Consider the following 12,361-nt stretch of genomic DNA (forward strand, 5'->3'; position numbering starts at 1 on the left):
ATAATATTCCCTCCTAATTCCATGAACCAGTGCAGGGTTGAATCCTTGAGAGTTGCAGGAAATAGTTTTAACTTCTGGGCATCTGTAGAGTAATCATAGCTTCTACACAACATATCAAATTCAAATAAGAATGAATCTGGATCCTCATGTACCTTACCATGAAAATGAGGAAGAGTCGATGGTGGAATTTTCTTCATTTGTACAATTTCTTTTGGATCCACAATTGGAAACCCAAAGGTGGATTGTTCCTCATTTAACTGATTCTCACCAGACACCTCAACATGGTCCTCATGATCTTCCATTCTTGTACCTCCGATCGAACCACTCTTAATAGAATGAGAAGGTTGACTATGGATTAAGTTGGTCTTTTGAATTCCAATAGTTTCCTTCTTTCCCTTTGTTGGTTGTGTCAGCCCCAAACTACTATTTCAAGAGTCCAAGTGGATAGTTCCTATGTGATGAGTCTATGTTTGTTTGGAATTTCTTCCTGTAAAAGAAGGCCCGATATGAGAAATTTTTTTAGATCTATCAGTATTTCCTCAGCCCTTATTGGGCTTCGGACCCCTACCCTTTTTAGTCATACATTTTAAAACAAATCAACTAAAAAAGAATAACCAACTAAAACATTTGCTGAAAAAACTTCAATCAAATGCTGCAAAAAATATCACATGAAAATATTTAAATAACATCCCTCAAGAAATAGAAGCACACTACATAAAAAAAGAAAGTAGACTTACCCCTATTTCAAAAAAATCATAAAGTTCTTATCATATATTTTTAACGCCTCCTCAGCAACGATGCAAAAATGTTGGGTGTTGGAGTTGTAATTCAACAAACTCCTTCAACACTTAATTTTTCAACCCAAGGCTACATAATCTTAGAGGCGTAGCACAGGAAATTCCAAATGATTATTGTATTTACTTCTGTAATATCTACTTCTATATCCTCTACATGCACTTGCAGAATCAAAAGAATGAAAAGCAATAACACCAATAAAATATGGTACTCGAATCAACTGAAAGAAATACTTGCGAAACTTTAACAGAAAGGAATTGAAACAACTCTGTAACTAGCTTCAAAGAAATATGGAAAAGAAGTAGAAGAATAGATGCTTATGATTGAGTCTCAAATGCTTTAATAAACATAATGAATGATTATGAATATGATTAAATCTTCCTCTATTACAAACATTTCATTCATGTACCGAAACAACATTCCTATACCAGCAATGAATTAAGTTCTTGCACTAGGTGTTTTGACTTAGTACTGGAACTCCGAGTTCCTGTACTAGAATGGTTTGTTCTTGTACTAGAACATTTGTTCCTGTACTCAGAACTAGTTGTTCCTATACTAAGGAATCGATGTTCCTGTACTGAGTTCTATTGTTCCTGTAACAGAGCAACTTTTATCTTCAATCACTTTTATGACACATAAAGTGTGCTAATATTAACCAACTGTGAATAAATTTGAGAAGAAATGAAATCTTAACTCAATAATTCAAAATAAACAGAGATCCTTCAACAATCAATCATTCGAAATAGGAGTACTATGAAGGCCGAACAAAACCCTTAATCGACAGAAAGACTTTTGAATGAAAATAGTAAATGACTACTTAAAAGGGCAAAGTTGTCCTCTCGTTTAGATTTCTATTACAATATGAGTAAACTTTGTTTTCTGAAAACAAATATTTAAACTCAGAAAATGTTGTTAATAATCCCCAATTGTTTGATAAGTTCTTATATTTCTTCAAGGAAAATATAACAGTTATCTTCACACATAGATTTACTTATGTTGTGATTAGAGTTATTGTTTAAACCAAAACACATTCGAATAGATCGAAAATAAGTCAACTGAAAGTAAATTGACTTGTAAATGATTTAACTAAAATAAAATCGATTGTAAATGATTTAACTGGAAACAAATCATAACCCAATCTCAACTTGTGGAAATGTAAGGAAACACTTGTATCAAAAGGAAAATCGTGCAATACTCAGAAAGGAAGACTAAGAAAATGTTGTAAATGAGATTGACCAAACACACTTACATACCACAAGCCCTCATATATGAGATGCACACATGTTTTCACAAAGAATCCATTAATCTGTGATTTAAATAAATGAAATAAACACTCTTCTGCTCAAACCAATATGATAATATATAGCACAACTATGAGACAGAGGGAGAACGAGCTGGGTTGGTTGGGCCCTAGCCAACCAGCTCGTTTCCCTTTATGAAAACTTGAAGATCAACTGCACGAAAGGATCATCACATAAGATAAGAACCCAAAATAGATCAAACTAGCATTTCTCCTTATATTATTAAAGTTTGCTGCAAATATACATAAAAACTTCATAGTTCTAGCTTAGAGACAGGTGATAGAAAACACAGTCTATGCAGTAGCAAAAATTCCCCAAATTATTGCTACCTAGTTCTAGCCTAAAAACCCTATTTATATATAGACATTCGCCTCTCGGCCGCAACAAAAACTTAATCAGGAATGTGCTAGTCAAAGCCCGACCTCCTTTATTCGCACTTTTCTCAACGCTATGAGCTTGTTTCAGAGTATAGAGTTGATTGTTGGTGAGGAATGTGCTTCATTTGCTCAACAGATACAATATTTTTGGCGGTGAACAAGGTAAATTTTCTGGCTATCTTCAAGTATAGGAATGGGTGGATGGTACAAGAACCTACCTGCACCAACCAACTTTTACTTCCATTAATGACTTTTACTTCATCATGCCTTTAAGGAACTGCAAAATAAGTAAGTTACACATACACATAAACTTATTTAACCTTTTAAATAAATATTGATCCTATATAACCCATATTTACCAAAGTCATGAAGAGTCCAGGAATATGTTTAAAATATTGAGTTCCAATTGTGAAACAAAGGGTTTAAAGGATAGGATTAGGACAAGTTTAGGGTCAAAATTAGGACAATTATGGAGACCAACACCTTCTTTCTCTGTAAGCGTTGCCTTGGACATGGTCGAGGCATATACATATATAGGTACTTGTTTTTTCATATATAATTTCATTACTGCAAAGAAAAAGATGCATAATACAACTTTGAATTAGGGTGAAAAGCAGAGGCATGTCAGGGTGTGTGAAATAGCAGTTGGATATGTTTGTGTTACTATTTATTAGAATTTTTTTTATAACTTAAAATATCTTTTCCTTCTCTGACCCTTCACCTTGCAACATAAGAAAGAAGAGCCAAACATGTTGTCGTGTATGCCAACATGTTGTTTGGTTGCAATATTGAAGGTTTAGAGGCTTGTGTGTTTTGTGGGTCCTTTTGCTTGTGAGTGTTATTTTTGTGATGCCTTCTTAAATGCAAGACTATTAATGTTCTAATTAATATCAAAGTTCGATATTCATTGTGGGAGATTTTTTTCAAAGTCAACATTAATATTGTTGCATCTTGAAATTTCCTTTCAAGCTTTTGGGTTTGGGGTTTTAGGGTTTTGATCACGTTTCAATTGATCGCCACATTATATGAGCAATATTTGAGATTGAGATGTGGCTATAGATTGATTGTTGTTGACATGTCCTTTTTTTTGTATTTAAATCTCATAGTAAAAAGGAATTGAGTGTCTGGTAACAACAATCTTTAAGTAAGCCGACCATTTGTGGGACTAAATCATGTTTCATCTAGATCTCATTCTGGAGCCTTTAATGTTTGAAGAAAAAATTTCCTTATCCTATTCTAGACTCTGGAATTAGATTTAGGTTGTATGAAAATAGCCTTGGTCAGTGTACTTGTTAAGATGGTTGACACCAAAAGAAAAAACTGGAATCTTCGGTGAGGCATTTTCCCACTGAGTTAAAGAGCACCTCAACAAGAGTTGAATGTAGGTGTTTATGGAAGTGGAACTTAATCACCATTAACTTCCCATTTACTTTGGTAGGTTTCCCCAACTGGGGTAAGGAGTGCCTCAACAAGAATTGAACTTATATCTTTCTACAAGTGGAATTGATTCACTATTGATTGGAAATGGAACTGACATGCTTTTCTATGGTCAAGGTGACTTGCAATTATGCCGGCTTCAATGACTGTTTCTCTCTATCTTGTATTGTAAATTGTTCTCTCGTGTAGTTTTCACAAAGCACATTTTTCTATGTTTAATATGTTATCAAATCCCTATGTTTCAGTTTCGACAGGGTTTTCAAATCCTTTAATGATTTCATGTTATTGAGGGCTTATCCAATTTGAATTCTCTACATTTATATGCCTTTATTGCCCAACAATAGATAAAATTTCCAAAGAATAGTTTCAATTTTGATATCTTTTACTGCCTAGGCTATCCACTTGGTTGCAAGCCATTGTAGGGGTTGTCACAATTTATCTATTTTTTATTTATTGATTGTAGGTTATTGAATGTTTATCTACTTTTAACTTGTTTGGAAGCAAGTGTCCCTCCTTTTTTGATGGTCTGTAAAAGTTATGTCTTCCTGAAATCCTTGCATTGGGGACTTTTTGTGTACTTATTCCTTCAAGTTCACTAAAAAAAAGAACACTAACAAACTCCACCATGTTGATGATGGTAATCTAGAAATGGAAGAAACAAAAGGAATGAAGTATGTCTCATTGTCTTGTATCTCCTGAAGACAAATGCATGGTAGTGATGAAAATGAAATGACATCTTGGGCATAAAATGTCTTGTGCTACTTAAGTTTTTAGAATCTGGTTGTGTTTCATCTAGATGTATGATTATAGTCCCCAAGAATGCTCATGATTGCATCCAATTAAATTGAACATTACAAATAGAAGTACTATTGTTGACACTTTCGAAAATTTCATGGGTTTCACAAGTGCAAATACTAGTTTTAACACCTTCCAACGGTGAATTCCAAATGGAGTTGGGAAACCAAATTAAAACTTAATCTTCCTGAGAAACAATATGGAAAGTCTTGAAAATAGTGGAAATCTCAGTCATGGTTCCCTTCCCTGACTTGTAATTCTAGTTTATTGTATGGTTGTCAGGCTGTGGAGGTCATCTTAGGATTTGTGATTGTTAAAAGTAATTAAATACATAGTGCTTTGCTAAATGATGTTTCTACTATGACAAAATGAAATTGTTGGGACAAGAAAAATAAACTATCATGTTCCATAATGTTATGACTTCCACCAAAACTTGGATCACAACCCTAAGTTATGAAGCTCATCAAGTTCCTGATATTATTTTCATCTTCTTTTCTTATTTTGTTCTTTTCCAGTGCAATTGTATAGTAAATATTTATCATTGTCTTCCATTGGAAAGTGCTTAGATCTTTGAGAGATTTTGTTCTGATTAATTATTTCTTCTAAATTGAGCATTTTCTATGTTACATTTTTTCTATACTGTTGGATCTATGAGAGTTCAGAGCATGGAAATACTGGAACAACTATGCAACCTTCCTTTCCTGACTTGTGCTTGCTTCATATAACTCTAGCTCTTGCATATTGCTAGATTGAGGGTGTTCATTTCCCATTTCAAATGACAAGCCGAAGCGTCATAACACCTTATGATTTCAGATCATAAACATTAATTTTTCAAATCATGCCCATCCACTGTGAATGATTTGCAGTGATACAATAACTTGGTAATTATATTGATATTATGATGAAACTCTTGTACTATTGCATTGTTTATATATAGTTCTAGATAATCCCTTGTTTTCTAACTAATCATGAGGCATGCATTCAAATTTGAGCTCTGATGTGTGCATAGAGGACTATTACATTAGTTGTGGCGATGATGTCATTTCCATCAAAACTGGTTGGGATGAGTATGGTATTACTTATGGGTACCCTAGCTCCAATATTATTATTCATCGTGTGATTGGAAAAACACATACAAGTTTTGGTCTTGCTTTGAGTAGTGAAATGTTTAGTGACATCAATGCTTCCATGCTCAAGATCTTCATATTTTCAACTCAAGGAGAAGCTTGAGAATAAAAACAGCCCCAGGCAGGGACGATTATGTGAAGGATGTATACATATCCAATGTTACAATGAAGAATGCAAGCATTGGTATTATCTTTATTGGGATTTATGGTTATCATCGTGACAATAGATATGATCCAAATGCTCTTCTAGATATAGAAAGGATAGCATTTAAGGACATTGTCGGTGATGAAATCACAAGTGTAGGTTCTATAGAAGGAATTCAAAATGATCCCTCCAAAGATAATTTCTTATCAAACATTCAATTAAATGTTAGATCAGATCATTTCTAGAACTGTTCATATGTGGGAGGATTCTCAGAGTTAATGAATCCTAAAGCATGTACACAACTTCAGCCCCAAATTCCTCATAACTCGCTAACATGTTATTCTTCTTATGTCAGCAGCACATGTAAGGACATTTATAACAAATCCACTTTATAATCTACCTGTATTTGATTTTGTTCTTTAATGAGTTGTAGGTTGATTCAAGAATCCCATTATTTGTGCATTTTGTAGAGCATTTTATACTGTGCTCAGTGAAATGGAAGGTTTTGACAAGATTACGTTTGGAATTGTGTTGAATATGCCTACACACTCAAAGTGAATGAAAAAAGTGACATCTATAGTTTTGGAGTGGTGATCTTGGAGCTGGTGATGGGAAGACAACCAATAGATCAAGACTTTGGAAATAATGAACATCTAGTGAAGTAGGTATGTAATAAAATAGAGAAAAATAATGGATTTATTGAAGTGTTGTATCCTGAGTTTGTGGACTGCTTTAAGGAGGAAATGGCCATGGTTCTAAAAGTAGGACTCCTCTGCATAAGCACCTTTCCCATCAACAGGCCAACAATGAGGAGAGTCATACATTTGTTGTAGGATGCCAATACCGAGCACAAGGCCAAGGAAACTGCCATGGATGAAAAATAATCTCTTCACTATTATGTGGAACCCACAATTTGCATTGTATAGGCATGATGGTAATTATATCTGGCCTAGAATTTTCTTCTTTATAGGGCCTCCATATTTACTTCCACTTTGTAGCTTATAAGTTTGTTTATGTTTGTTCATGTATAACCTTTTGAATGTAACCTAATAATAATACCCAAAATAGGAGTTTTCCTCTGTAACTATTTGTGCATCATTTTCCATGAGATTCCAATGGTTATTCAAGGCACATATTTCTACCCAGTCGTGGGCCATTTTGCTGTTGCGTTTGGTATAAATCTACCCTCCTAGCTAATGATTGTGGTGGTTTCGCTAAGACTCAGAGTTTTCTCCCTATTAAACACCATGAGGAAAGCACATATTGATACCATTGTCATCATCATCTATGTTAGTGTCTTATTATTGATCTCCTCTTTCTCTACTCTCCTTGGGCATAGACATTTAATTGTAAACCAAAACACTTAAGCTTTCAATGTAATATAGGTGGAAATCAGGATGATTTTAGTGGTTGCTGCCTGAGATTCTCATTATCATGTTGTCATAAATGGTTATTTGGTAGAAGTTTAATTATGGCCTCTAACCATCTTAAAACCATATTGTAACATGAAAATGTTCATTTCTAAAATTTACAGCATGTTTTTAACTATTCCTTGTATTAAATCCCAATCAGGATGTATTTAACCATTCTCTGTATTAAATCATGACATGACAAGACAACAAAATTGTAACAAGAAAATGTTCCTTCCTGACATTACAAATGTATTTAATCATGAGTAGTTTTGGTAAATATTAAGTATTTAATCATGAATAGTTTTGGTAAATATTAGGTATCATAGAGGAAGCTAATCAATTGAGTTTTTTTTTTCATTATGTACATTGAATATCATATTATTATTTTTGTCTTTTTATTATATATATTGAATATCATTTTATTTCTAACAAATTTTTATCTTCCCAAATCTTTTATTCCTTTGGTGTATCTTTGCACCTTTAGGGGCAATTGCTAGTTTAAAGTCTAATTATTTAAAGGGTGCTAACTCAATGGAAGGGCACCTGCTTTACAAGAAGGAGGTTGGTGGTTCGATTCCATCATGCCGTGATATTCATATGAAATGGTGATGATCAATTTTTGGTGACAAAGGCTCTTTTGACCATCACCAATGCGCTTATGGTGACATTTTTTCACCCTCACCAAAATATGAAATGGTGACGGTCACTATCTATAATTATAATAATTATTTGTGACGAACCTTCAATGTCACCACAACACCTATACTTTTGGCGATGCGGCCTTTGGTGACATTCAAATTTTCGTGATGGAGACTCTCATTACTGTCACCAATGAGATTATGGTGACATTTTTCGAACCTTACCAAAATATGAAATAGTGATGGTCAATGAATGTCGCCATATATATATATATATATATATATATATATATATATATCCATCAATAATGACAGCCATGAAATGTCCATCACAATAAATCATTGTTGTTCTATGAAATGCCTACGGACACTATCCGTTCTTATAATCATTATTCGTGATAGACCTTGAATGTTACCAAACCACTTATACTTTTGGCAATGCCACCTTTGGTGACGTTCACTTTTTTGGCGGTGGAGGCTCAGGTCTGTCACCATTGCTCATATGAAATGGTGATGGCCACTATCCATCATTATAAATAATTATTGGTGACGAACCTTGAATGTCACCACAAAACCTATACTTTTGGTGACAACACCTTTGGTGACGTTCAATTTTTCGTGACGGAGGTTCTTTTGAACATCACCAATGAGCTTATGGTGACATTTTCCGACCCTCGCCAATGTCCATTTTTCTTGTAGTGATCATGTAAACTTGGCTATAATTGCTCCTAAATCTTGAATTTTTCCTCCCAACCTTAAATAATGTCCCCTAGGCTATGAAACCATGATTGAGGGTGAGCAAATACCACATAGGACTTGCCCTTTTCACTGCAACACATTTATGCAATTAGGGTTAGTGGATAGATTTATGAATTTGGAAATATAGTGATGAATTTCTAGATTATCTCATGAAATCTGAAATGGATTCTATCACTGAGTCTACTCTCTTTGAAACATAGTGATTTAAGTTTGATTACATGTTTTTCCCTTATGCAAAGTAGATTAGGATTTCTTGCTTTGATTTATGCTTCTTAATCTAGGGTTTCAATTTCAAGCTTTGTTATTCCATTGCATAGAATAGGCTTCCTTCATATGCAACATTTACATTCTAAAAATAGGATAATGTTTACATTTATGCAAATGGTGTACTCATTACATTCCTACAAATAGGGTTAGCATTTATTTTTGAGAAAGTAGCATTTCTGTTCTTTTGAAAATAGAGTAATATTTCCATCCCTACAATTAGAATAGAACTTTCCTTTCATGCAATTTCTTTCCTTTCCAATCTAGAATCAGTTAATAAAGTGTTATTTGTGTGCCTTTTTCAATTCCATTGCTTGAAAGTGACATGGGTAGAGCTTAGCCTTTTTTTCATATAACATTGACACCTCTTAAATTTGTACGAACCACTGGTTGATAATTAAAGCTGGTAGCCTTGGGAGTTGCAACACTCTTGTTGCAATAATGAGGCTCATCACTTTTTGGCATTGTTACTAGGGAGGTGTCCAAGTAGGTGTTGTTTCTACTTTAAAGTTGCCTTTCCTTTTCATCCTTCTATTGCTTTGCATCATCATCATTTGATTTGAAAAAAGAAAAGAAAACGAGAAAAGCAAAAAAATCACAAACTCTTCCATGCCTCGTAGGAGTTAGGATAATCAAGGGAAATTCCTACCAAAAACCCCCACCCTTTCTAGCAATGAACCATCACTCTTCTTTGGTGACTGTGAACATCCTACTGTAATCGTAGAAGAATTGGAGAATGCCTTATGTGAGGAGCGAGAAATATTTGAAGAACCCATAGGGGAGGAAGAACCTATATCACCTACCTAAAATATGGATGAAAACAGGTAGATCGAGCTCTTTCCTATTTGAGAAACCATTGGGGAGACAAGGATGAAGAATATAAGCCCCACTTCTCTCCCATACTTCCATGGCCTAGCCTTTGAGGACGTCGATACATTCATGTTTGAGATTGTTGTGGTTTGTATAACCTATGATTATACTTCTGATGAACAAAAGTTGAAGTTGTCTCCTTTTGCCCTCAAGGATGCACCCTTGCATTGGCTCATGAGATTTCCTAGAGGATGAATCATTACCTAGGAACAAATCTAGTAGGGAAAATTTTAGGGGCGAAATTTTAGGTATGGGAAGGTACTTCCAGATGCTCCCCACCTTCTCCACTTGAAGATCATGAAGAAGAGAAGGAAGAAAATTCCCCTCAAGCCAATATCCCTCCCTATCTTGAAAGGTGTGTCCATCATAAACAACACACCACAGAAGAGGTTGAAATTCTTGGAGAATTGAAGAATTTTTTTTTTAAGATACCCCTTCTCTAGGCCATCAATGATGTCCCCATTTACAACAAGCTTATGAGGGAAGAGTGTTTGAAGAGGCCCGTAAGAAGAAAAATAGATGTCGCCACTATTAATGTTGTTGGGTAGCTGTCTAATCTAATGCTTGGGAGGGTTATCTCCCCAAAGTACTTGGATCCTCGTAGCCTAGTAGTTGATGTGCACATTAAGAGTATTGTAGTCCCCAACACCTTGATTGACCATGGGGCTACAATCAATGTCATGACCAAGGAAACCACGCTGAAGCTCAACCTCCGAGGAACCTTAAGAAATACCACTATTGCAACTTGCACATAAATACACAATAATCCCCAGATTTGGGTTATATTTCCAAATTCTTAGAGGCGTTTCTGAAGTAGAGAAAAAATGTTTTATGTTGTAACATCCTCAATATAAACTCCACGGTAGAAAATGGTTTATATTAAAGTTGAAATGACATATTTATATAAATGAATAAAGTCCATAATAGAAAATTGTTTTGATTGATGTTGAAATCACATATTTAAACAAACGAAAAAGAGAGAGGAGATACTTATGTAGTCAGGAACAATTATGTTTTGTGAATAACTTGTGGGTAACTTATTAACGAAAAAAAAAGAGGAAAACTACCTACTAATAGTAACTAATAATCTACAAAAGGATTAGTCAACAAGTTAATCGATGTATTTTGACTATTATATGTTGCAAACATTCGTCGTGATCATGAATAGTAAGCCATCATCTTAGTAAGCCTTGACTGTCGTATGCCCTAAGCTTCTCACATAAGTGTAAGCATTTTCGCTTGAAAAAAAAGAAAAGAAACACCATTATATGAATAAATTTCAATCATACTTCTTCTCTAACTAAACTAGAAAATCTGGACCATAATTATAGGTTTAATGGGATGAACGGTGCGCCACATAATGCGAACGATGCGATTTACATAATCAGAAGAAATTATACACTTCATTACATGTCTCAACTTGGAGACAGCACACACCTGGCCGCAGCCACAAATTGGAACGATAAATCGCATCATAATTTTAAAAAACATGTTATGTGGGGAAATTTATAGATATCCCTGCAGAGGAAAGCGTATCATGCAGCAAACATGGAACTAGGATGAAATTGACACCGGCCAGAGAGAGGGAGGAACGGAAGGCTAGTAATGGAGAACAGTGACATTGTATTCAACGACTGCATTGCCAGTGTTATCGAAAGAATGAGTGCGGGCGAGTGCGTAGCCGCGCGCCAGCCGAAACAACCCGCTTCCTCCGACGATGGGCATTTCTCTCACATCATCGAAAACAGCATTCTTACCGACCATGGCTAGGGTGCTGCCGTTGTACTCGTCGCTCTCAAACACAAACGTGGTTGCCATGAGGAAATGGAGTTTCTCCTCACAAGCGGAGACGTAGATACCCTGTGCTCTGCCCACCATCTTGGATGTGGCCTCCGGCCCTTCCGTTAGCCAATCGTCCATGACTCTCACCAAACCGAACTGAGTAAAGGAAGAAATGGTGGTGGGAGCCGAGGCGACCTGCACGGCCGTGACATTTTTGCCAGACACTATATCGTGGAAATAGAAACGCAGCTGGCTTATCTTCTCCTGCCCTATTGTCCCATCTGCTTCCGCCTTCGCTACTTGCAGGCAGACCAACAACAGAAGTAGAGCGGCCACTGTAATAATTGCTGCCAAATAATCCTTATTCGCCATCTCCAAAGAACACCCCGATACGGATAACGAAAGAAGATATGTTTGGCGATGAAATACTAGCTCCACCTTTATAGCCCGATTTCTGTGGGGCACCAGCTACTTTATCCCACACTTGTGAGCAATATAAACCCTGTGGGTACCAGAACCTCTTAGTGGAAGGCTGCCTTTTCCTTTACGGAATCTCCAATGGCCCTACGCTGAAGACATCACCCACTACCATTTTGTTTAAATATGTGATTCTTAGTTCAACGACCCAGAAATTTCAGCGGCAAAGCTGCCAAACATCA

The 12,361-nt window shown here is 35.6% G+C and overlaps 1 pseudogene; it reads right to left on the minus strand.

Annotated features, from left to right (window-relative positions):
* Positions 1 to 11,275: 11,275 nt before the first annotated feature.
* LOC149187272 (dirigent protein 22 pseudogene) lies at positions 11,276 to 12,149 on the minus strand (annotated as a pseudogene).
* Positions 12,150 to 12,361: the final 212 nt, after the last annotated feature.

This window comes from Pinus tabuliformis, chromosome 3_1 (assembly GCF_031772625.1).
Source record: "Pinus tabuliformis cultivar Carrire ecotype Pingquan chromosome 3_1, CPIR1, whole genome shotgun sequence".
Classification (NCBI taxonomy): domain Eukaryota; kingdom Viridiplantae; phylum Streptophyta; class Pinopsida; order Pinales; family Pinaceae; genus Pinus; species Pinus tabuliformis.